The 23062-nt window shown below is 42.0% G+C and overlaps 1 protein-coding gene across 1 annotated transcript in view; it reads right to left on the bottom strand.

The window, feature by feature from the left end:
- eif2b3 (eukaryotic translation initiation factor 2B, subunit 3 gamma) overlaps positions 1–23062 on the bottom strand; it is a 135496-nt gene that overhangs the window by 110530 nt on the left and 1904 nt on the right. The window lies entirely within an intron of this gene.

The following is a 23062-nucleotide window of genomic DNA, read 5'->3' as shown; positions in this document are numbered from 1 at the left end:
AGCATTAATCTAATTCCAAATCTGAGGAATGGGGGTTATTTTAATATTAACAGCAGATGCTGGAGTCTGTAGAATACCTCAAATGATTTGGTTTGGAAGAGTTGCCAGAAAATCAGGGCATTGCTCTATCATTCCATCAGAGAATGATCTGTAATCTTCCCTATAGGGAACCCAGCTTCCCGTTCAGGTCAACTGAGGAAGATCTGTACCAGCAAGGCGGCTGGACCGGATGGAGTTTCCCCACGATTACTAAGGGCCTGTGCGACTGAACTGGGAGAACCACTACAGCGCATCTTCAACATGAGTCTAGATCAGAGAAGAGTACCCAGACAGTGGAAAACATCTTGTATTGTCCCGGTACCGAAGAAACCACAGCCAAAGGAGTTGAATGACTTCAGACCTGTTGCCTTGACGTCGCACGTGATGAAGACCATGGAGCGGCTGATAATACAGAATCTGAGGCCACAAACCAGGCACGCCCGGGATCCGCTTCAGTTTGCGTATAAGGAGAAGGTGGGAGTGGAGGATGCTATCACGTATTTGCTGCACAAATCACTCTCTCACCTAGATGGGGTCAGTTGTGCTGTGAGGATTACATTCCTTGACTTCTCTAGTGCCTTTAACACCATCCAGCCCAAGATATTAAAGCACAAACTAACGGAGATGGGAGTAGACTCTTACATGGTGGATTGGATAGTGGACTACTTGACAGATAGACCTCAGTATGTGCGGTTGGGAGACTGTAGGTCTGACACAGTGGTCAGCAGCACAGGAGCGCCACAGGGAACCGTACTCTCTCCGGTCCTGTTCACCCTGTACACATCTGACTTCCAATATAACTCGGAGTCCTGCCATGTGCAGAAGTTCGCTGATGACACGGCCATAGTGGGGTGTGTCAGGAATGGACAGGAGGAGGAGTATAGGAAACTGATACAGGACTTTGTGATATGGTGCAACTCAAACTACCTGCGTCTCAATGTCACCAAGACCAAGGAGATGGTGGTGGACTTTAGGAGACCTAGGACTCACATGGAGCCAGTGATCATTAATGGAGAGTGTGTGGAGCAGGTTAAGACCTACAAGTATCTGGGAGTACAGTTGGACGAGAAGCTAGACTGGACTGCCAACACAGATGCCTTGTGCAGGAAGGCACAGAGTCGACTGTACTTCCTTAGAAGGTTGGCGTCATTCAATGTCTGCAGTGAGATGCTGAAGATGTTCTATAGGTCAGTTGTTGAGAGCGCCCTCTTCTTTGTGGTGGCGTGTTGGGGAGGAAGCATTAAGAAGAAGGACGCCTCACGTCTTAATAAGCTGATAAGGAAGGCGGGCTCTGTCGTGGGCAAAGTACTGGAGAGTTTAACATCGGTAGCTGAGCGAAGGGCGCTGAGTAGGCTACGGTCAATTATGGAAAACCCTGAACATCCTCTACATAGCACCATCCAGAGACAGAGAAGCAGTTTCAGCGACAGGTTACTGTCGATGCAATGCTCCTCAGACAGGATGAAGAGGTCAATACTCCCCAATGCCATTAGGCTTTACAATTCAACTGCCAGGACTTAAGAACTTTTTAAAGCTATTATTAATGCTTTTTGAGCTAGTGATTTAGATGCATATCATATTATTACTGAGTTAAGTATTGTATTGTATGTAATGAGTTTTTGCTACAACAAGTGTACGGGACATTGGAAAAAATGCTGAATTTCCCCATGGGGATGAATAAAGTATCTATCTATCTATCTATCTATCTATCTATCTATTCAAGGGAATATATGTTTTGCTGGGCGGAAGTCAAAATAGTTCTGGAATGCCTGTATAGATGTCCTCAATTTGATTAAGGCTATGGGGTGGCAGTACAATAACTTAATTACACCCTCTCATCTTAATCAGAAGTCTGAGATGCAGCACAAGGGGAAGGTACATCCCCACAGTCCATAAAACACAAATTAATATTATCCAGGACTCAGTGCAATAAAAAAAATTCCAAATGGAAGTCTCATATACTATTTCAAATTCTTTTACTTGATCAGTGCACTGATTCATAATTTTCTAACACTATTTCCTCAGTTCCTGTCCTCTCCCCATCTCACAACATAACAGGGTAAATAATTCAGAACCCTGGGTTCATTGGTCATCTGCTCCTGGATCATACTGCTTCATCCAACGAGTCTAGGGGTGAGGGCCCAAGGCTTCCTGCCACAGGTGACTGACTGCCTGCAGAAATGAGAATGCATTACCGGGGATGAAGACCTGTGTTGGGCTGTCCAATCTATTTAAGTTGAATGCACAGTCACTGAGGACCTGTCAAGCATATTAACATTATAGTTAATTCTTTAAGTTAAAAAATACAAATCAATTAAAGCATTTCTCCCAGTGAAAGTTATAGGCTAACTTAAACATAGTTTCACTTTAGCAATAAAAGGCATCACAAAATGTGGTATCAATCATAAAAGTGCAATTTAATACAAGTCAATGGAGATCAGCTGGTCCATATTAATATAGCATATTAACATATAGATAACTACATATACACGCACACACACATAACTCTATGTGTGTGTGTGTGTGTGTGTGTGTGTGTGTGTGCGTGTGTATATATGTATGTATATATAAAGATGGTGCTGTGGTTCTCCTGTGCCATCTTTACAAGATGACACTTGATGAATTATGGCGACATTGCAGGTTGCTTACGAAACTCCTAAATATCAAGTCAAGTCAGTTTTATTGTCATTTAACTATATACATATCTATAATGTATATAACCATATAATATATATCGAAATGAGACAATGTTTCTCCAAACCTCAGTGTAAAGCACAGTAGTACACATAACACACGATATCTTATGAAGGTAAGGATAAAATCTACAGATGAATCACACATAAATAACAAACTAAAGTGCATTAATATTAAATATTGTAAGATACAAATTAACCAGCGACACTTCAAATAAGATGTGGCAGGAACTTCAGAAGCCCAATGGCATGGGGAAAGGCACTATTTCTCATCCAAACTGTTCTTGTTTTTATGCATCATTGTCTCCTGCCTGATGGTTCAAAATCAAAGAGGATGCTGGAAGAATGGGTGGAATCCTTAATAATACCAAGGGCCCTGCGTACACAGCGCTCCAGATAAATGTCCCCAATGGATGGTAGGGAGATCCCCATGACATGGTTTGAGCTGGATCCTGCAACACAGTCATGTGTCAGCAGTGTGAACAGCAGCGGGCTGAACACACAGCCTTGGGGAGCACCAGTGATCACCGTAACAGGACTAGATGTGTCGCTGCTAAAACAGACTGTCTGTGGCCTTACTGTTAAGAAGTCCAGTATCCAATTTCAGAGGGAGGTGTTGAGACCCAGCAAGGACAGTTTCCCCACCAGTTTCTGGGGTAAGATGGTGTTAAACACCGAACTGAAGTCTATAAACAGCAGTCTGGCATAAGAGATCCCATTTTCCAGGTGGGACAGGACATAGTTTTGGGGGGGGGGGGGGGGCAGAGGCTATTGCATCATCAGTGGATCGATTTAAACAATAAGCAAACTGCAAAGGATCCAATGTAGCCAGGAGAAAGGCTTTAATGTACTCAATGACCAGCCGCTCAAAGCATTTCATAGTGATTAATGTTAATGCTGCCGGTGAACAGTTACTTAGGCAGGATAATGTTGCCTTCTTTGGCACTGGAACGATGGCTGCCACCTTGAAAACCGAGGGGACAATGGATTGTTCCAGAGAGATGTGAATATATCCATCAGCTGGGCTGCAGAGTCTTTCAGAACCCAACCTGGTATATTATCAGGCCCCGCAGCTTTGCGTGGGTTGACTCTGGTCAGGGTTTTCCTCACCTCAACTTCAGCCAGATGGAGTGACTGCTCCCCTGATGGGAGGGGTGCCTTCCTTGTCAGCACTTTGTTCTGCACATCAAACCAGGTGTAGAATTCATTCAGCCTCTCAGGGAGTGAAGCATCCTGATCGCCGACATGCAGGGTAGACTTGTAGTCTGTAATTCTCTGAATTCCCTGCCACATGCACCTCGTATCTCAGAAGTGGCTGAAAATTCTCTGAGAATGCTCCCATTTCGCCTTCCTGACGGAGCTGAAAATCACAGTTCTTGCTTCCCTGAAAGCGGTGGCACCTCCCGATCTAAAGGCAGCATCACAATCCCTCAGCTGTGCACGGACCTCTGCAGTAAACAATGACTTCTGATTTGCCCTCACATGGATGTGTCCTGCGATGGTAATATTCTCAGTACACTCCTCTATGTAGCAGGTCACAGAATCCACATATTCCTCAATGGTTGTCCTAGATAGCAGCCTCCCTGAACATTCTCCAGTTAGTGTTTTCAATGCAGTCCTGCAGTGCGGTGATTGCACTCTCATGCCTGGTTTTCACCACCTTGAGAACTGGTTTGAACTGTACAGTTATTGGCTTGTATGCTGGAATTAACGTTACAGATAAGTGATCAGAGAGTCCAATCTAGGATTGAGAGACCACTTTATAGGCACCTGGTACTATATGTTAGTATAAACCAGGTCTAGTGTATACCTCTTTTGAATTACTTTCACCACAATCTGCAGACTGTAATTTCCCTTTAAGCAATGTACTTTCGAACTGTCTTAATGAACTAGCAATTTCATGATTTTCTGAAGGACCTGGCAGACTTAATTCTCAAGCATGCAAGTACAGCACCCTTAAGTGGATGAAGGTACATTGCCATGGCTGGAAGAGGAGGAGGAGGGGAGGACTCCAAACTAAGCTGAGACGCAGAGGAATGAAACTCTCTCTACCCAGCACATTGTTCGCAAATGTACAGCTGCTGAAGAATGAGATTGAGGACCTAAGGACAAGATTATGGTAATTAGAGGAAAATGAGGAGCTGCTGTGTTCTGTGTTTCACAGAGACATGGCTCACTCCAGATATGTCAGATGCATCATTAAGACCTGAAGGCTTCTCAATACACAGGATGGAACAAACAGCTGATTCAGAGAAGGGAAAATCTGTGTTTCATGATAAACTCTTTGTGGTGCTTGGACACGGTAGTTTTTTCATACTCTTGCTTCCCCACCCTAGAACATCTAGTGATTAAGTGCAGACCATTTTACTTACCAAAAAAGTTCTCCTCATGATCCTGACCACAGTTTACATACCATCAAAGGCCAGGTGTTAATCAGACACTCAAGATACTGAATGCTACCATCACCAAACAAGAAGTAGCCCATCCCGACTCATTTCAAATAATAGTCGGGGACTTCAATCAGGCTAGTTTAAAGAAATCTCTGCCCAATTATCATCAGCATATAACCTGCCATACCAGAGGCCCCAACACACTAGACCACAGCTATGATAAGGCATGCCTACCATTCCACACCTAGACTGCATTTTAGGAAATCTGATCACTTGGCTGTCCTCCTCCTCCAGCTGCATACAGGGAGAGCAAGGCTCCAAAATTAAGGACAAGAAAAAAAGTGGCTGCGGGAGGCAGAGGAGCGGTTACGGGACTGCTTTGAGTTGGTGCAGGAGGCATGTTCAAGCACTCATCAGAGGATCTGTATGAATACACTACACAAATAAACTCTTCTTGGGCTTCCAGCCAAAAACAGTTTTTTATGCTTCAATGACAAACTCTGCCATCTCCATCAGGGATGAGGCTAAGGCATGTCGATTTCGGTGGTATATATACTCCGTTGTCTGTCCCTCGTGACTGGTTTGTGCTCATCCAATCAGGTTTCCACTGTCCCACCTTGTTTACAATTGAATTCCAGTTCTTACTTAGAGCAATACCTTCATCTTTGTTAAAATTCTTTTCCTCTAGTTTTATTTCAATGGCTTCTTTCACCAGGCAATTCCAAAAGCCATTGGCGCGGCACAGTTGTCACAGACCTTTTATGAACAGTTGTAGACAAGTGCATCCCCACAAGAATCATTCAGTCTTCCCCAATTAGAAGCCCATGAGATTCGCAATCTGCTGAGGGCTAGATCAGACCAATTAAGATACAAGAGATGTGGGTACGATCTCCAAAAAGCCATTTCATGTGTGAAGTGGCAATTCCGAACCAAACCTAAATCACTGAAGGATGCTCAACAGCTGTGGCAGGGCTTGAATGCTATAAACCAAACAAAAAAGGTGACAAAAAAAGCTTCATTCCCATATGAGCCCAACGTCGTCTATGCTCGCTATGACCATAAAAACGGAGGAACCGTCACAGACTCCCACAGCCCCTGATGACCCTGTGATTTTGAGGGTCAAAGTGAGAGGATGTACCCACATAAAGCACCTGGTCCTGATGGGATATCTGGCCGAGTACTAAAGATCTCTGCTGATCAACTGGCTGGAGTGTTCACTGATATCCTTAACCTCTTGCTTTGGCAGTCTGAGCTACCCACCTACTTTAGGTAGGCTTCAATTATACCAGTGCCTAAGAAGAATGACTATCATCCAGTAACACTTACATCCACAATGACGAAGTGCTTTTAGAGGTTAGTGATGAAACTCATCAACTCCTGCCTGAGAAGGCACATGCACCAGGATGCCCTTCATTCAATACCATCATCCTCTTAAAACAAATCAGTAAGCTTCAAGACCTTAACCTCAATTACTCCTTGTGCAATCAGATCCTGATTTCCTCAGTTGCAGACCCCAGTCAGTTAGGATTGGCAACAACATATTCTCCAAAATCTCCATCAGCACAGGAGTACCGCAAGACTGTTTGCTTAGCCCCCACTCTACTCTACTGTACACTTACTTCTAAGAGACATGTCACATTTAAGTTTGCTGATAACACCACTGTTGTTGGCTGAAACAAAGAATCAGCATATAGGAGGAAGATTGAAAATCTGGCTGTGTGGTGTGACAAAATCCTCTCACTCAATGCCAGCAAGACCAAGAAGCTGATTATTGACTTCAGGAGTAAACAGGAGGTCCATGAATCAGTCCTATCAGGGGATCAGAGATGGAGAGGGTCAGCAACTTTAAATTCCTCGGTGTTATTAGTAAGTGCAATGAAGACCACAAGACCATAAGATATAGGAGAAGAATTAGGCCATTTGGCCCATCAAGTCAGCTCCACTATTCAATCATGGCGGATCCTTTTTCCCCTTCTCAGCCCCACTCCCCGTAACCTTTGATGCCGTATCCAATCAAATAAACCCACTGACCTGGCCTCCACAGCTGCCTGTCATATCAAATTCCACAAATTCACCACCTTTTGGCTAAAAAAAATTTCTCCGAATCTCTGTTTTAAATGGACACACCTCTATCCTGAGGTTGTACCCTCTTGCCCTAGGCTCCCCCACCATAGGAAACATCCTTTCCACATCTGTCTAGACCTTTCAAGATTCTAAAGATTTCAAAGAGATCCCCTCCCTCCTTCTGAATTCCAGTGATCACAGATCCAGACATCAAATGTTCACCACATGATAACCGTTTCGTTTGTGGAATCATCCTTGTGTGCTCCTCTGAACCCTCTCCAATGCCAGCACACCTTTTCTTAGATGAGAAGCCCAAAACTGTTCACAATACTCAAGGTGAGGCCTCACCATTGCCTTATAATGCCTCAGCATAACAGCCCTGCTCTTGTATGAATGACCTCTTGAAATGAATGCTAAAATTGCATTTACCTTCCTCACCACTGACTCAACCGGCACGTTAACCTTTAGGTTGTTCTGCACAAGGACTCACAAATCCCTTCGCAACCCAGATTTTTGGATTTTCTCCCCATTTTGAAAATAGTCTGCACATTTATTTCTTCTACCACACTGCATGACCATGCATTTTCCAACATTGTCTTTCATATGCCACATTCTTGCCCATTCTCCTAATCTAAGTCCTTCTGCAGCCTTCCTGTTTCCTCAACACTACCTGCCTTTTCACCAATCTTCGTATCATCTGCACACTTGGCAACAAAGCCATCTAAATTTAGATGATTCCATCATCTAAATCATTGATATATAGCATAAAAAGAAGTGGTCTCAACATGAACCCCTGAAGAACACCACTAGTCATTGGCAGCCAACCAGAAAAGGATCCTTTTATTCCCCCCAACTTGCTGCCTCCTACCAATCAGCTAATGCTCTAACCATGCCAGTAACTTTCCTATAATACCATGGGCTCTTAACTTAGTAAGCAGCCTCATGCCTGGCACCTTGTCAACAGCCTTCTGAAAGTCGTAAAATGCAACATCGACTGCATCCCCTTTATCTATCCTACTTGTAATCTCCTCAAAGAATTCCAGCAGGTTCATTAGGTAAGATTTTCCCTTAAGGAAACCATGCTGACTTTGTCCTATCATGGCCTATGTCCCCAAGTACTCCATAACCTCATCCTTAACAAATGACTTCAACATCTTCCCAACCACTGATGTCAGGCTATCTGGTCTATAATTTCCTTTCTGCTGCCTTCCTCCCTTCTTAAAGAGCGGAGTGACATTTGCAATTTTCCACTCCTCTGGCACCACGCTAGAGTCCAATGATTTTTGAAAAATCATTACTAACGCCTCCACAATCTCTACCACTAGCTCTTTCAGAACCCGGGGGTGTAGTTCATCTGGTCCAGGTAACATGAACCCTTAGGTCTTTAAGCTTTTTGAGCACATTCTCCCTTGTAATAGTAACTGCACTCACTTCTCCTCCCTCACACCTTTCAACATCTGGTACACTAGGTTCTTTTACCTTAAGCTCCAAAATCACCTCCAGTTCATTACATTACACCCAATCCAATATAGCTGATCCCCTAGAAGGCTCAACAATAATCTGCTCTAAAAAGCCATCTCGCAGACATTCAACAAACTCACTCTCTTGAGATCCATTACCAACCTGATTTTCCCAATCTACCTGCATGTTGAAATCTCCAATGACTCTCATAACATTGCCTTTTTGACACGCCTTTTCTCCTTCCTGTTGTAATCTGAGGTCCACAAACCAGCTACTGTTGGGGAGTTCTGTATATAATTGCCATCAGGGTCCTTTTACCCTTGCAGTTTTCTAACTCAACCCACAAGGATTCAACATCTTCCAATCCTATGTCACCTTCTTCTACAGATTTGATGCCATTCTTTACCAACAAAGCCACACCACCCCATCTGCCCTCCTTCCTATTCCTCCAATACAATATGTAACCTTGGATATTCAACTCCCAACTACAACCATCCTTCAGCCATGATTCAGTGATGACCACAACATACCTGACAATCTGTGATAGTGCAATAAGATGACCCACCTGCGAGTGCTCTTTTCAGGACCTCTTTGCTTTTCCTTACTTTGACATTGGTACTGAAACACACTGGCTCTGTAAATCTAGGGAAGACAGTCTCAAGTCCCGCGAAACTCATGAGATTGAGATGGTTCGTCCTACCCCAAACCCTGGTTGTGTAGATCCTGTATAATTTGCTACCCTGTTACAAATTAGTGCCAAGAAATAACAGACAGTACACTACATATGATTAAAGGAATTGTATTTATGAAACTTAACTAAAGGGTTAGTAAAGAATTACAAAAAGAAAAGAACCCATTCTAATTAAACAGTCAAATGTGCACAAGTTGGAGCTCACCTTGAACTTCTCTGTCACTCATGCGCTGGGCCCTCGGTCAACATGAAAGCACACACTGCCTTCTGAACGTTGCTTGCAATCCATCTCGAACACACAGGTCTCCCACCGGATCGTACGGTATGACCAGTTCACCCCAGTGTCTTCTCTCTTTATCTCCCGATGAACAAAAGCCAAGACCAACCTATTGTTCCTCACCAAGAAAACCTCCGGCTAATTGAATGGCACACATTCCACATCATCCCTTATCTTCAACAAGAACCCAAACAGGCTGAAAGCAGAACAGAGCTGCTAAATGAAATACCGACAGCATTACAGTAAAGAAGTGAACCAGGGCACTACAGTACCAATATGTACCAAGACATCTGGCTGCTCTCCCTTCCCTCCAAAATGCCGTGGATGCGATCCGAGACATCCCTGACCCTGGCACCTGGGAAGCAACATACTATTCAGATGGTACTGCTCACATACCGTTCACGTCCACAAAATCTCCTGTTCGTTCCCCTGACTATTGAGTCTCCTATTACTATCACTCCCTTCTTCTCCCTCTTTCCCTTCTGCACAACAGACCCATGCTTAGTGCCAGTAACCTAGACTCCGCAACATTCCCCTGGAAGATCATCCCCCACAACAGTATCCTAAACGGTATACTTATTATTGAGGGGAATGACCACAGGGGTGTTCTGCGCTAACTGCCCATTCACATTTCCATTTCACCTGAGTGTCATCCAGCTACTCGCCTCCTGCAATTTAGGGGTGACTACTTCCCTGTAACTCTGATTGGTTATCTGCTCACTATCCTGTACAAGCCAAAGGTTATCCAGCTGCTGCTCCAGATCCCTCATGCAGTCCTCAAGGAGCTGCTGTTGGATGCACAATGCGGATGCGGTTACCTGGGAGACTCTGGGTCTGGGTCCTTGACTTCTCTAGTGCCTTTAACACCATCCAGCCCAAGATCTTAAAGCACAAACTAACGGAGATGGGAGTAGACTCTCACATGGTGGATTGGATAGTGGACTACTTGACAGATAGACCTCAGTATGTGCGGTTGGGAGACTGTAGGTCTGACACGGTGGTCAGCAGCACAGGAGCGCCACAGGGAACCGTACTCTCTCCGGTCCTGTTCACCCTGTACACATCAGACTTCCAATATAACTCGGAGTCCTGCCATGTGCAGAAGTTCGCTGATGACACGGCCATAGTGGGGTGTGACAGGAATGGACAGGAGGAGGAGTATAGGAAACTGATACAGGACTTTGTGATATGGTGCAACTCAAACTACCTGTGTCTCAATATCACCAAGACCAAGGAGATGGTCGTGGACTTTAGGAGATCTAGGCCTCATATGGAGCCAGTGATCATTAATGGAGAATGTGTGGAGCAGGTTAAGACCTACAAGTATCTGGGAGTACAGTTAGACGAGAAGCTAGACTGGACTGCCAACACAGATGCCTTGTGCAGGAAGGCACAGAGTCGACTGTACTTCCTTAGAAGGTTGGCGTCATTCAATGTCTGCAGTGAGATGCTGAAGATGTTCTATAGGTCAGTTGTTGAGAGCGCCCTCTTCTTTGTGGTGGCGTGTTGGGGAGGAAGCATTAAGAAGAAGGACGCCTCACGTCTTAATAAGCTGGTAAAGAAGGCGGGCTCTGTCGTGGGCAAAGTACTGGAGAGTTTAACATCGGTAGCTGAGCGAAGGGCGCTGAGTAGGCTACGGTCAATTATGGAAAACCCTGAACATCCTCTACATAGCACCATCCAGAGACAGAGAAGCAGTTTCAGCGACAGGTTACTGTCGATGCAATGTTCCTCAGACAGGATGAAGAGGTCAATACTCCCCAATGCCATTAGGCTTTACAATTCAACTGCCAGGACTTAAGAACTTTTTTTTTAAAGCTATTATTAATGCTTTTTGAGTTAGTGATTTAGATGCATATCATATTATTACTGAGTTAAGTATTGTATGTAATGAGTTTTTGCTACAACAAGTGTATGGGACATTGGAAAAAAAAATGTTGAATTTCCCCATGGGGATGAATAAAGTATCTATCTATCTAACATCCAGCGTGCAGAACACACAACAGCCATTTACTACACTAGGTACAGTAGGTTAAAAAAAGGGAACCTTACAGAAACTTACCCACAGCCAACACCTCTTCTGAACTGAAACTTCCTTTGAGCCAAAGCCTAACACACCTACTCTCACCACTGGCCTACTCCCAACAACGGTCATCCTGCTTGTCCCTTCTGTACTTTTAAATTAGCATCGCCGACCTGTGGGAAACCTTGTTGCTGTGGCCTGCTCCTGCCGCTGACTGGCCTAGAATGAGCCCAAATGCCCGCGAAGTTCTCCTTCCAAACAAGCAAAGCCGACATGCGGGAAACCTCGTCACCATGACCTGCTCCTGGAATTACAAAGAAAGCACGGCAGCGCTTCCACTTCCTGAGAGGTTTACGAAAATACTGCATGACATCTAAAACTTTGACGAAGTTCCACAGATGTCTGATGGAGAATATACTGACTGGTTGCATCATGATCTGGTATGGAAACACTAATGCCCATGAACAGAAAATCCTACAAAAAGTAATGGATATGGCCCATTCCCTCATGGATAGAACCCTCCCCACCATTGAGCACATCTACATAGAGCGTTGTCACAGGAAAGCAGCATCCACCATCATGAAGAAGGTACAGCAGCCTCAGGATCCACATTATAGGTTCAGGAACAGTTATTACCCCTCAACCATCAGGCTCTTGAATCAGTGGGGATAATTTCACTTGTCCCATTACTGAACTGTTCCCACAACCTATGGGGACTCACTTCCAAGGACTCTTCATCTCTTGTTCTTGACATTTATTGCTTATTTATTATTATTTCTTTTATTTTACTTTTGCATTTACATAGTTTGTTGGCTGTTTGTCTGTCCTGTTGGCTTTCATTGATCCTATTGTGTTTTCTTGGATTTATTGTGCATGCTGGCAAGAAAATGAACCTCAGAGTTGTATATGGTGTATATATATACTTTAATAATAAATTTACTTTAAACTTTATTAATAGCCACAGATGAAACTATCAAAGCGAGTAAAAATATCTGGCCATAAGAATTATAGTAATGTTTCTTATTGTCCTGGTAAGAGCTAATCACTATTGCATATCCTCTTAACTGCTATGACTAGTGACAAACTTTCAGACTGAATTTTTAAAAATGCATATCTGTTATTGAGTAATATTAATAGAAGTACAGCTGATGGTAGGGCTGATGTTGAAATTAATAGAAGGATTGGGATGTCTAAATGTACATTCGAGCTTTTGAGCAAGATACTAAGGAAGAACATAATTTCTGTGGGTAGGAACTCAGTGCTGCGGTGGTACATTCATTCCACACTAACATGGAAACAAATGTTGGACAATATCAAAGAAAAATGAGGCCAGACTTGAAGCTGCAGAAATGTGGTTTTTGAGAAGAATGATGAAAATATCATGAAAGGACAGATGTACAAACGAGGAAGTGTTGCGAAAAGCCAGAATCAGAAGAGAGCTGATCATCATCAATCAGGAAACGGCAGCAGGAATTTCTAGGATATGTACTGAGGAAAGTGAAGATCGAAAATTTCATAGTGATAGAAAAAAAAAGTTGTGAGTTCATGAGTTATATCAAGGAATGGCAGGCAAAAATTTTGAAAAGCTTATTAGAACTTTTCAGACTCAAGCCAGATGGAAGACCATGATCGCCCACATCATATGAATCAGCTCATAATGGTGGTAATGATGAATAGAAGCATGGTTGACACCAGCACTTTCAGTTAAGTATAACAATTTACTCAACTTACACTGCCTTTTGCGAAACAATACAAGTCAGAAAGCCTTTGCTCTTGTTATTTTGTTATTACTTGGGTTTACACCATAAAAGTGCTACATGTTAGTTCAGAATTGCAGATGGTGGGTACTTCAAGAATAGTGTGGCCTAATTTCCCCAGCAAAATTTCAAAGAATTATACAAAAACAAAGATCACGACACATGGCTAATACAGAAACCACATCACAATTGTAGTTTATGCCAAGAAGTACCTGGTCAATTTCATTAGTAATAGGAATTGCTCCAGAAATTGTTATAATTGCATTTCACTCCATCCAAAGGTAATTTTCAATTGCAAAAACAAATTCTGTGGTTGATTAAGGTTAAATGCTTGAAATAACATTTTTAATTGATGAAAAGGCGCAGGAATTTCCACAGCCATCAGATTCAACTAAAGATAATCACCAGATTTGAGGTTATCACTTCCATAATGTGTGTCTAGGACTCGTACTCCAGAATTGGACAGAACATATTTGCACCAGTTTGTTTAAAGTCTCAAACTCCTTGAGTACTCCACATCAATAGATTAAGACTGAACAAAATCCTCCTTAGGAAAGACATTTCAAAAATAAGTATTTAAATAAGCCTTTTTTTCACTAATAGCAAAAGGACATAACTAACTATTAATATTCTCCAAAAAATGCCACTAGATCAAGTACAGTATGTACTATCTGTCGCCTTCATAGCTAGTTAATAAAGGCAAATACAGGGTGTAGGTGCAATATAAACTGGATTTATATAGCATTCTCAGTATGTCTCTTTTTGGAAGAATAATCAGCATGGTTTTGTTCTCAAATACAGCAGCCAGGTGTGTAAAATCCAGCCAGTGTGGAAGAACTCAGACCAGATTTTATACCTTATAGTACGTTCCACACACTGCCTGATCATATTGTCTCTCTTTTCTTGTTCCTCTCTGCGCCCTGTGGCGCATCGGGCAGATACCCTACCATTTCTTTGGCATTTGTTTTTTTTTAAACGAGGCCAAGTTGCCAGCTCAACGCGTCATATTGTGTTAATATCCACAAAAACAAGTTCTGGAAAGATGTGCTATTATTGAAGAAGTTGATACTAAAACATAAGGAGATGCTTTTCCACCTTTGTGTCGCAAGTGCAGTATTTTCTTACAAGCAGCATGTAGAAAAATGAACACTATTTTCCAGGAATTAGTCAAAATACTTTGAAAGCATAATAGGCTTTGGAGAAAATTTGCATGTGAATCCAAAAATACTATTATTCTGTTACAGAAAATCAGTTCACTAGAAAAAATAATTCTCCTGATTAGTGGGAGGTGGTATTTCAAGTCTGCATCATACAAATTTCATAGGGATTTATGATGCTGAAATGAAGAGATCACCCTCCCAAGCAAAATTTGTGGAAGGGTGGATTAAATCAGACTTAAAGTGACTTCCTATTTCTTTTATAATGAAGATCATTTTGACTCTCAAAAATGCAACTCTAGACAAATTTTGTTTGAACTAAAATATTTGCCACAGAGCTGTGAAACTTTACAACATGTGACTTTCACAAAGAGGAATGACTGTCATATGGAAATCACCTCTGTGGAAAACACTTATAAATATTACACAGTACAAGTTCCTGGACTAATCAACCTTATTATTAACAATAATCAGTATAAGCATTAATCAGCACATTTCTTGCAATGTCATCTCAGTTCTAATATGGAACACGTGTACTACAATTCATTGTAACAATATCTACTATGACATATATCATCACTCCACGCACCACCACCAGATACACACCACAATACCCACTTTCTCCCACAAATTTGTTTTTTAAATGAAGCCCTGGACAATTTATGGTCTTCCTCCTTATAAATACATTAAAAGGTCATGATATGAAAATGGTTGAGATTTTTAAAATTTGTAACATTTAATTTTGCAGATTTATCAATGGACTAATGTAAAACTAAATACAACAGCACAATGAACTGGATTTTACATAAATTTATTTAATCTCTTCAATTGCTAGAACCCTGTTTCCCAATGGTTAAAGTTATGTTATATTTTTCAGCAACAAAATTGTCTTAGTATACTTTATTTTTGAAAGCTATACTCCTCAAAATACAGCTTATCCAATTTTCATACTGAGAGTTACAAGAGGTGTAGCGCCATCTCATGGTAATATAGCAATTATAAGTACTAAAGTATTTCCAAGTCAACAATCTTGCCAAAGCGGAAGACCACCTCATTGTGGGCTTGTGAGTAGCTTGGAAATAATTTTACATCATCACTTACAAACAATACATTGAATGTAACAAGGAGTACATTATCTAAAGAAACAACTGCTCCCAGAGACACCATAACAAAGCACCTGTGTGATCCCAGAGGCTTTATATTCAAGTACCTACTTCAATTACACTGCAGAAAAATTATCCTATATTTGATATTAATCATCTTCTGATCTGTGAACAGCACTGCAACTCACAACACCAAGTTTCATTAAAATGCAACAAGCAAGGTAACACATTGAAAGTCATGGAAAAAAAAAACTGTTGAAAATTGTTTTCAGCCAGGTCATTGAGAGGATAACTTGTGTATTTAATATTTCAGTAATATCTGAGTGATTTTGTGTTCTGCTGACATCCACAGCGGTTGTATTATATAGTGGCTGTATTATATCATATACTGTTGAGATGCATTTTCCATTGAGACAGAGTTTATAGCTAAGCAGAGAGGAGTGTTGTATATTTAATATTTCAATATTCAGAATCAGATTCAAATTCAGGCTTATTACCACTGAAATTCGTTAGCTTAGCAGCAGTCGTTCAATACAATAATATAGAAGAAAAAATAATAAGTAAATCTTATTCAGTATACCTTATACAGTATACACTTGAAGTCAGAAGTTTACATAAACCTTAGCCAAATACATTTAAACTCAGTTTTTCAAAATTCCTGACACTTAATCCTAGAAAATATTCCCTGTCTTAGGTCAGTTAGGATCACTACTTTATTTTAAGAATGTGAAATGTCAGAATAACAGTAGAGAGAATGATTTATTTCAGCTTTTATTTCTTTCATCACATTCCCAATGGGTTAGAAGTTTACATACACTTTGTTAGTATTTGGTAGCATTGCCTTTAAATTGTTTAACTTGGGTCAAATGTTTTGGGTAGCCTTCCACAAGCTTCTCACAATAAGTTGCTGGAATTTTGTTCCATTCCTCCAGACAAAACTGGTGTAACTGAGTCAGGTTTGTAGGCCTCCTTGCATGCACACACTTTTTCAGTTCTGCCCACAAATTTTCTATCGGATTGAGGTCAGGGCTTTGTGATGGCCACTCCAATACCTTGACTTTGTTGTCCTTAAGCAATGTTGCCACAACTTTGGAGGTACGCTTGGGGTCATTGTCCATTTGGAAGACCCATTTGCGACCGAGCTTTAACTTCCTGGCTGATGTCCTGAGATGTTGCATCAATATATTTACATAATTTTCCTTCCTCATGATGCCATCTATTTTGTGAAGTGCACCAGTCCCTCCTGCAGCAAAGCACCCCCACGACATGATGCTGCCACCCCCATGCTTCACGGTTGGGATGGTGTTCTTCGGCTTGTAAACTTCACTCTTTTTCCTCTAAACTTAACGATGGTCATTATGGCCAAAAAGTTTTTTTTCATTAGAACAGAGTACATTTCTCCAAAAAGCAAGATCTTTGTCCCCATGTCCACTTGCAAACTGTAGTCTGGTCTTTTTGTGGCGGTTTTGGAGCAGTGGCTTCTTCCTTGCTGAGCAGCCTTTCAGGTTATGTCAATATAGGACTTGTTTTACTGTGGATATAGATACTTGTCTACCTGTTTCCTCCAGCATCTTCACAAGGTCTTTTGCTGTTGTTCTGGGATTGATTTGCACTTTTCGTGCCAAAGTACGTTCATCTCTAGGAGACAGAATGTGTCTCCTTCCTGAGTGATATGATGGCTGCGTGGTCCCATGGTGTTTATACTTGCCTTCTATTGTTTGTACAGATGAACATCGTACCTTCAGGTGTTTGGAAATTGCTCCCAAAGATGAACCAGACTTGTGGAGGTCCATGATTTTTTTTTCTGAAGTCTTGGCTGATTTCTTTTGATTTTGTTTATAAACTTCTGACCCACTGGAATTGTGATATAGTCAATTAAAAGTGAAATAGTCAGTCTGTAAACAATTGTTGGAAAAATTACTCGTGTCATGCACAAAGTAGATGTCTTCAACGTCTTGCCAAAACTATAGTTTGCTAATATGAAATCTGTGGAGTGGTTAAACAATGAGTTTTAATGACTTCAACCGAAGTCTATGTAAACTTCTGACTTCAACAGTATAACTTCAATAGATTAAAAACCGTATAAAAAACAGAAATACTATATGTTAAAAAAAAGTGAGGTAGTGTCCAAGGGTTCAACATCCATTTAGGAATCAGATGGCAGAGAGGAAGAGGCTGTTCCTGAAACACTGAATGTGTGTGTGCCTTCAGGCTTCTGTACCTCCTATCTGATGGTAACAGTGAGTAAAGGGCATTGCTTGGGTGCTGGAGGTCCTTAATAATGGACACTGCCTTTCTGAGACACCACTCCTTGACGATGTCCTGGGTGCTTTGTAGGCTAGTACCCAAGATGGAGCTGAATAAATTTACAATCCTCTGCAGCTTCTTTCAGTCCTGTGCAGTAGTGCCCACCCTGCCCATACCAAACAGTGATGCAGCCTGTCAGAATGCTCTCCATGGTACAACTATAGAAATTTCTGAGTGTTTTTGCAGACATGCCAAATCTCTTCAAACTCCTAATAAAGTATAGCCACTGTCTTGCCTTCTTTAAAACTGCATCGATATGTTGGGACCAGGTCAGACCCTCAGAGATCTTGACACCCAGGAACTTGAAGCTGCTCACTCTATCCACTTCTGATCCCTCTATGAGGATTGGTATGTGTTCCTTCGTCTTACCCTTCCTGAAGTCCACAATCAGCTCTTTCCTCTTACTGACGTTGAGTGCAAAGTTGAAGTTGCGACACCACTCTACTAGTTGGCATATCTCACTGCTGTATGTCCTCTCGCCTCCATCTGAGATTCTACCAACAATGGCTGTATCATCAGCAAATTTACAGATGGTATTTGAGCTATGCCTAGCCACACAGTCATGGGTATAGAGAGAATAGAGCAGTGGGCTAAGCACACATCCCTGAGGTGCACCAGCGTTGATCGTCAGCGAGGAGGATATGTTATCACCAATCTGCATAGATTGTGGTCTTCTGGTTAGGAAGTTAAGGATCCAATTGCAGAGGGAGGTACAGAAGCCCAGGTTCTGCAATTTCTCAATCAGGATTGTGGGAATGATGGTATTAAATGCTGAGCTGCAGTCGATGAACAGCATCCTGACGTAGGTGTTTGTGTTGTCTAGGTGGTCTAAAGCCGTGTGGAGAGCCATTGAGATTGCATCTGCCATTGACCTATTGTGGTGATAGGCAAATTGCAATGGGTCCAGGTCCTTGCTGAGGCAGGAGTTCAGTCTAGTCATGACCAACCTCTCAAAGCATTTAATTACTGTAGATGTGGGTGCTACTGGGCGATAGGCATTAAGGCAGCTCATGTTATTCTTCTTAGGCAGTGATAGAATTTTTGCCTTTTTGAATCAAGCGGGAACATCCGGCTGTAGCAGTGAGAGGTTGAAAATACCCGTGAATACTCCCGTCAGCTGGTTGGCACAGATTTTTCAGAGCCTTACCAGCTACTCCATCGGGACTTTCCACCTTTAGAGGGTTCACTCTCTTTAAAGACAGCTTCACATCGGCCTCTGAGACAGAGATCACAGGGTCATCAGGTGCAGCAGGGATCTTCACAGCTGTAGTTGTGTTCGCCCTTTCAAAGTGGGCACAGAGGGCATTGAGTTCATCTGGTAGTGAAGCATCACTGCTATTCATGCTATTGGGTTTCACTTTGTAGGAAGTAATGTCTTGCAAGCCCCGCTAGAGTTCTCGTGCATCCAATGTCGCCTGCAGTCTCACTGAGCAATTATATATATAATTTTTGTTCATTTAAATAATTGTTTCTTGTATAAATATGTGAATTGCATACACCATCACTCTATCACGTGATACCCGTGCACCTCACTTAAAATATACACGAAGTTCGACCCGCATTTCCGGACTCCCATGTCTTCTTTCAAATTAGTTTAATGTTTTGAAGTTACAAAACTTAACATTAACTACTGCTAATGGAATATTTAATCAGAAAATATAGGATTTTTATGTCAGATTCCTTCTTGATGAGAGGTGCATTTATAAGATTAGATCACTGAGGTCTGAGCAGCACAAAAAAATTAGAGAAATAGCAAAGGGCCTGTTAGTATGAAAAGATAAAAAACATTATAATATTGTGGGTTGGTGTCTTGAGAATGAACAATCTGAGCAGAAGAAAAGATAATTTGGAAAGTAATTTAAAAATCCAGCAGAAGTCTAATTACGTTCAAGCAGTGACACCAGGCAATGGGTAAAATGATAGCAGGTATACACTCAATGGCCACTTTATTAGGTACAGGAGTGGAACCCAGTATGGTCTTCTGCTGCTGTAGCCCATACACTTCAAGGTTCAATGTGCTGTGTGTTCAAAGATGCTCCTCTGCACACCACTGTTGTAACACATAGTTATTTGAGTTATTGTCACCTTCTTGTCATCTTGGACCAGTCTGGCCATTCTACTCCGATATTTCTCATTAACAAGGCATTTTCTACCACAAAACAACTTCTCACTTGATTTTTTTTTTGTTTTTCACACCATTCTCTGTGAACTCTAGAGATTGCAGTGTGTGAAAATCCTAGGAGATTAGCAGTTTCTGATATACTCAAGCCACCCATCTGGCACCAACAATCATTCACAGTCAGAATCACTTTTCTTCCCCGTTCTGATGTTAATCAGACCAAACAACACTGACTATGTCTCAAACATGAGGAAATCTGCAGATGCTGGAAATTCAAACAACACACACAAAATGCTGGTGGAACGCAGCAGGCCAGGCAGCATCTATAGGGAGAAGCGCTGTCAACGTTTCGGGCTGAGACTCTTCATCAAGACTGACTATGTCTGCAAGATTTTATGCAGAGATGCTGTCACATGACTGATTAGATATTTGCATGAACGAGCAGGTGTACCTATTAAAGTGGTTACTGAACATATCTACAGATGTTTCAAATTGGAATAAAAGTTAATGGGGGGGGGGAGGAGGAGAGAACTGGAAAGGTAAAAGGCAACAACAAAGTTATATACAGAGATAGAACTACTAGAATCAAGATCCATTTTTTAAAAAGTGTATCAAAAACAAAATACAGTAGGCGATATTCAACTGATCTCCAGACTTGCAGAGCATTATGGGGATAGGACCGGAAAGTTGAATCTGTGCCAGTTACCTCAAGGGCCATTTGGTCTACTCCACTTTCGTGTTTCACTAAAACATAATGTTCAGAAAACTTACAATGGCTCAGTCACATCTCTGACCAAGTTTCAAGGTATTTGGCCAGAATAATGAAGACGGTGCTGATGTCTTTAAAGCTATTATGATTTCTGTAGCTACAGGTAACTATTGAAAACAATGTCACAAAGATGGTTAATTTTGAGCAAGTCCAATTTTGAAAATCTAATCCAGTTGAGTAGATTTAGACGTCATATGTACTTAAGCAGGAGACTGCCAAGCAATTCCAGGTGTTACAGAGAATACCGTACAAGGCCTAGGCTCTGCACAACTCATGAACAGGCAATACACATAATGTTTTTAAGGTTAACAATTACCTTTCTTTTGTTGTCCAAATTATCACTTCCAAAAAGGGGTATTATGCTCACTTTTTGACATAATATTAGATTAACTAGGAATCCCAAAATGTCATCTTCAAAAATGGAGTGACACTTGGCCACTTTAGCCCCTATTCATCAATGAATGTATCTAATCAAATTCCATCGAGTACATGCAAAACAAGAACATTAACTGAAACATTTAACACCAAAACCCAAGGAAAGTGAATTTGCTTTTGATAATTTCAAGTATAAAGAAAATTTCAATTGATCTTGATTAAAATATTGAGCAACAAACACAAAATTCCAGAGGAACTTAGCAAGTCAGGCAGCATCTATGGAGGAGATCCTTCATCAGGACTGGAAAAGAAGCCGGAAGATGCAGAATGAGAAGGTGGGAGAGGGGAAGGAGTATAAGCTGGCAGGTGATAGGTGAAACCAGGTGAGGGGGTAGATGAATTAAGAAGCTGGGAAGTGGCAGGCAGAAGAGATCAAGGGCTGAAGAAGGAGGAATCTGATAGGACAGTAGACCTTGGAAGAAAGAGAATGATGAGGGGACCTGAGGGAGTTGATGTGAAGATGCAGAGAAGAGAAAGGGGAAGAGCATAATTGGGGCTTGATAAAAGATCGAAGGGGAGGGAAGAGAAATTACCAGAAGTCAGAGAAGTTAATGCCATCAGATTGAAAGCTACCCCAGACGGAATATGAGATGTTGCTCTTTCAACCTGAGAGTGGCCTCATTATGACACTAAAGGAAGCGATGGATTGACACAAACACGAGAAAATCTAGATGCTGGAAATTCAAGCAACACACACAAAATGCTGGTGGAACACAGCAGGCTAGGCAACATCTATAGGAAGCAGTACAGTCATCATTTTGGGTCAAGACCCTTCGTCAGGAATAACGGAAAAAAGAGATAGTAAGAGATTTGAAAGTGGGAGGGGAAGGGGGAGACCCGAAATGATAGGAGAAGACAGGAGGGGGAGGGATGAAGCTAAGAGCTGGGAAGTTAATTGGCAAAAGGGATACAAGACCGGAGAAGGGGGAGTATCATAGGATGGAAGGCCTTGGAAGAAAGAAAGGGGAAGGGCTGTCCTATGATACTCCCCCTTCTCCAGCCTTGTATCCCTTTTGCCAATCAACTTCCCAGCTCTTAGCTTCATCCCTCCCCCTCCTGTCTTCTACTGTCATTTCAGGTCTCTCCCTCCCCCTCCCACTTCAAATCTCTGACTATCTCTTTTTTCCGTTAGTCCTGACAAAGGGTCTCGACCCAAAACAGACAGACAGACATACTTTATTGATCCTGAGGGAAACGTCGACTGTACTTCTTCCTATACATGCTGCCTGGCCAGCTGCATTCCACCAGCATTTTGTGTGTGTAGCGATGGATTGACATGTTGGAATGGGAATGAAAAGTCACACTGAAATGCATGGCCATTGGAAAACCCTGCCTTTTGTGGTGGACGGAGCAAATGTGCTCAATGAAGCGGCCCTCCAATTTACTTTGAGTCTCACTGCCTTTGAACAGAAAATCCTACAAGGAGCGGATACGGCCCAGTCCATCATGGGTAAAACCCTCCTGACCATAAGCACATCTATATGAAACACTGCCATAGGAAAGCAGTATCAATCATCAGGGACACCCCCCCCCACCCCCATCATCCAGGTCATCATCTCTTCTCGCTGCTGCCATCAGGAAGAAGGTACAAGAGCCTTAGGACTTACACCACCAGGCTCAGGAATAGTTACTAGCCCTCAATCACCAGGCTCTTGACCAAAGGGGCTAACTTCACCCAATTACACTTAGTTAAAATCATTTTATCATTGAAATGTTCTCACAACCAATGGACTCACGTTCAAGGCCTATTCATCTCATGTCCTTGAGATTTATTGCT

The sequence above is a fragment of the Hemitrygon akajei genome, chromosome 12 (assembly GCF_048418815.1).
Source record: "Hemitrygon akajei chromosome 12, sHemAka1.3, whole genome shotgun sequence".
Taxonomy (NCBI): Eukaryota; Metazoa; Chordata; class Chondrichthyes; order Myliobatiformes; family Dasyatidae; genus Hemitrygon; species Hemitrygon akajei.
Note: the sequence above shows the minus strand (reverse complement) of the source record. Positions and strands in the feature narration are given on the sequence as shown.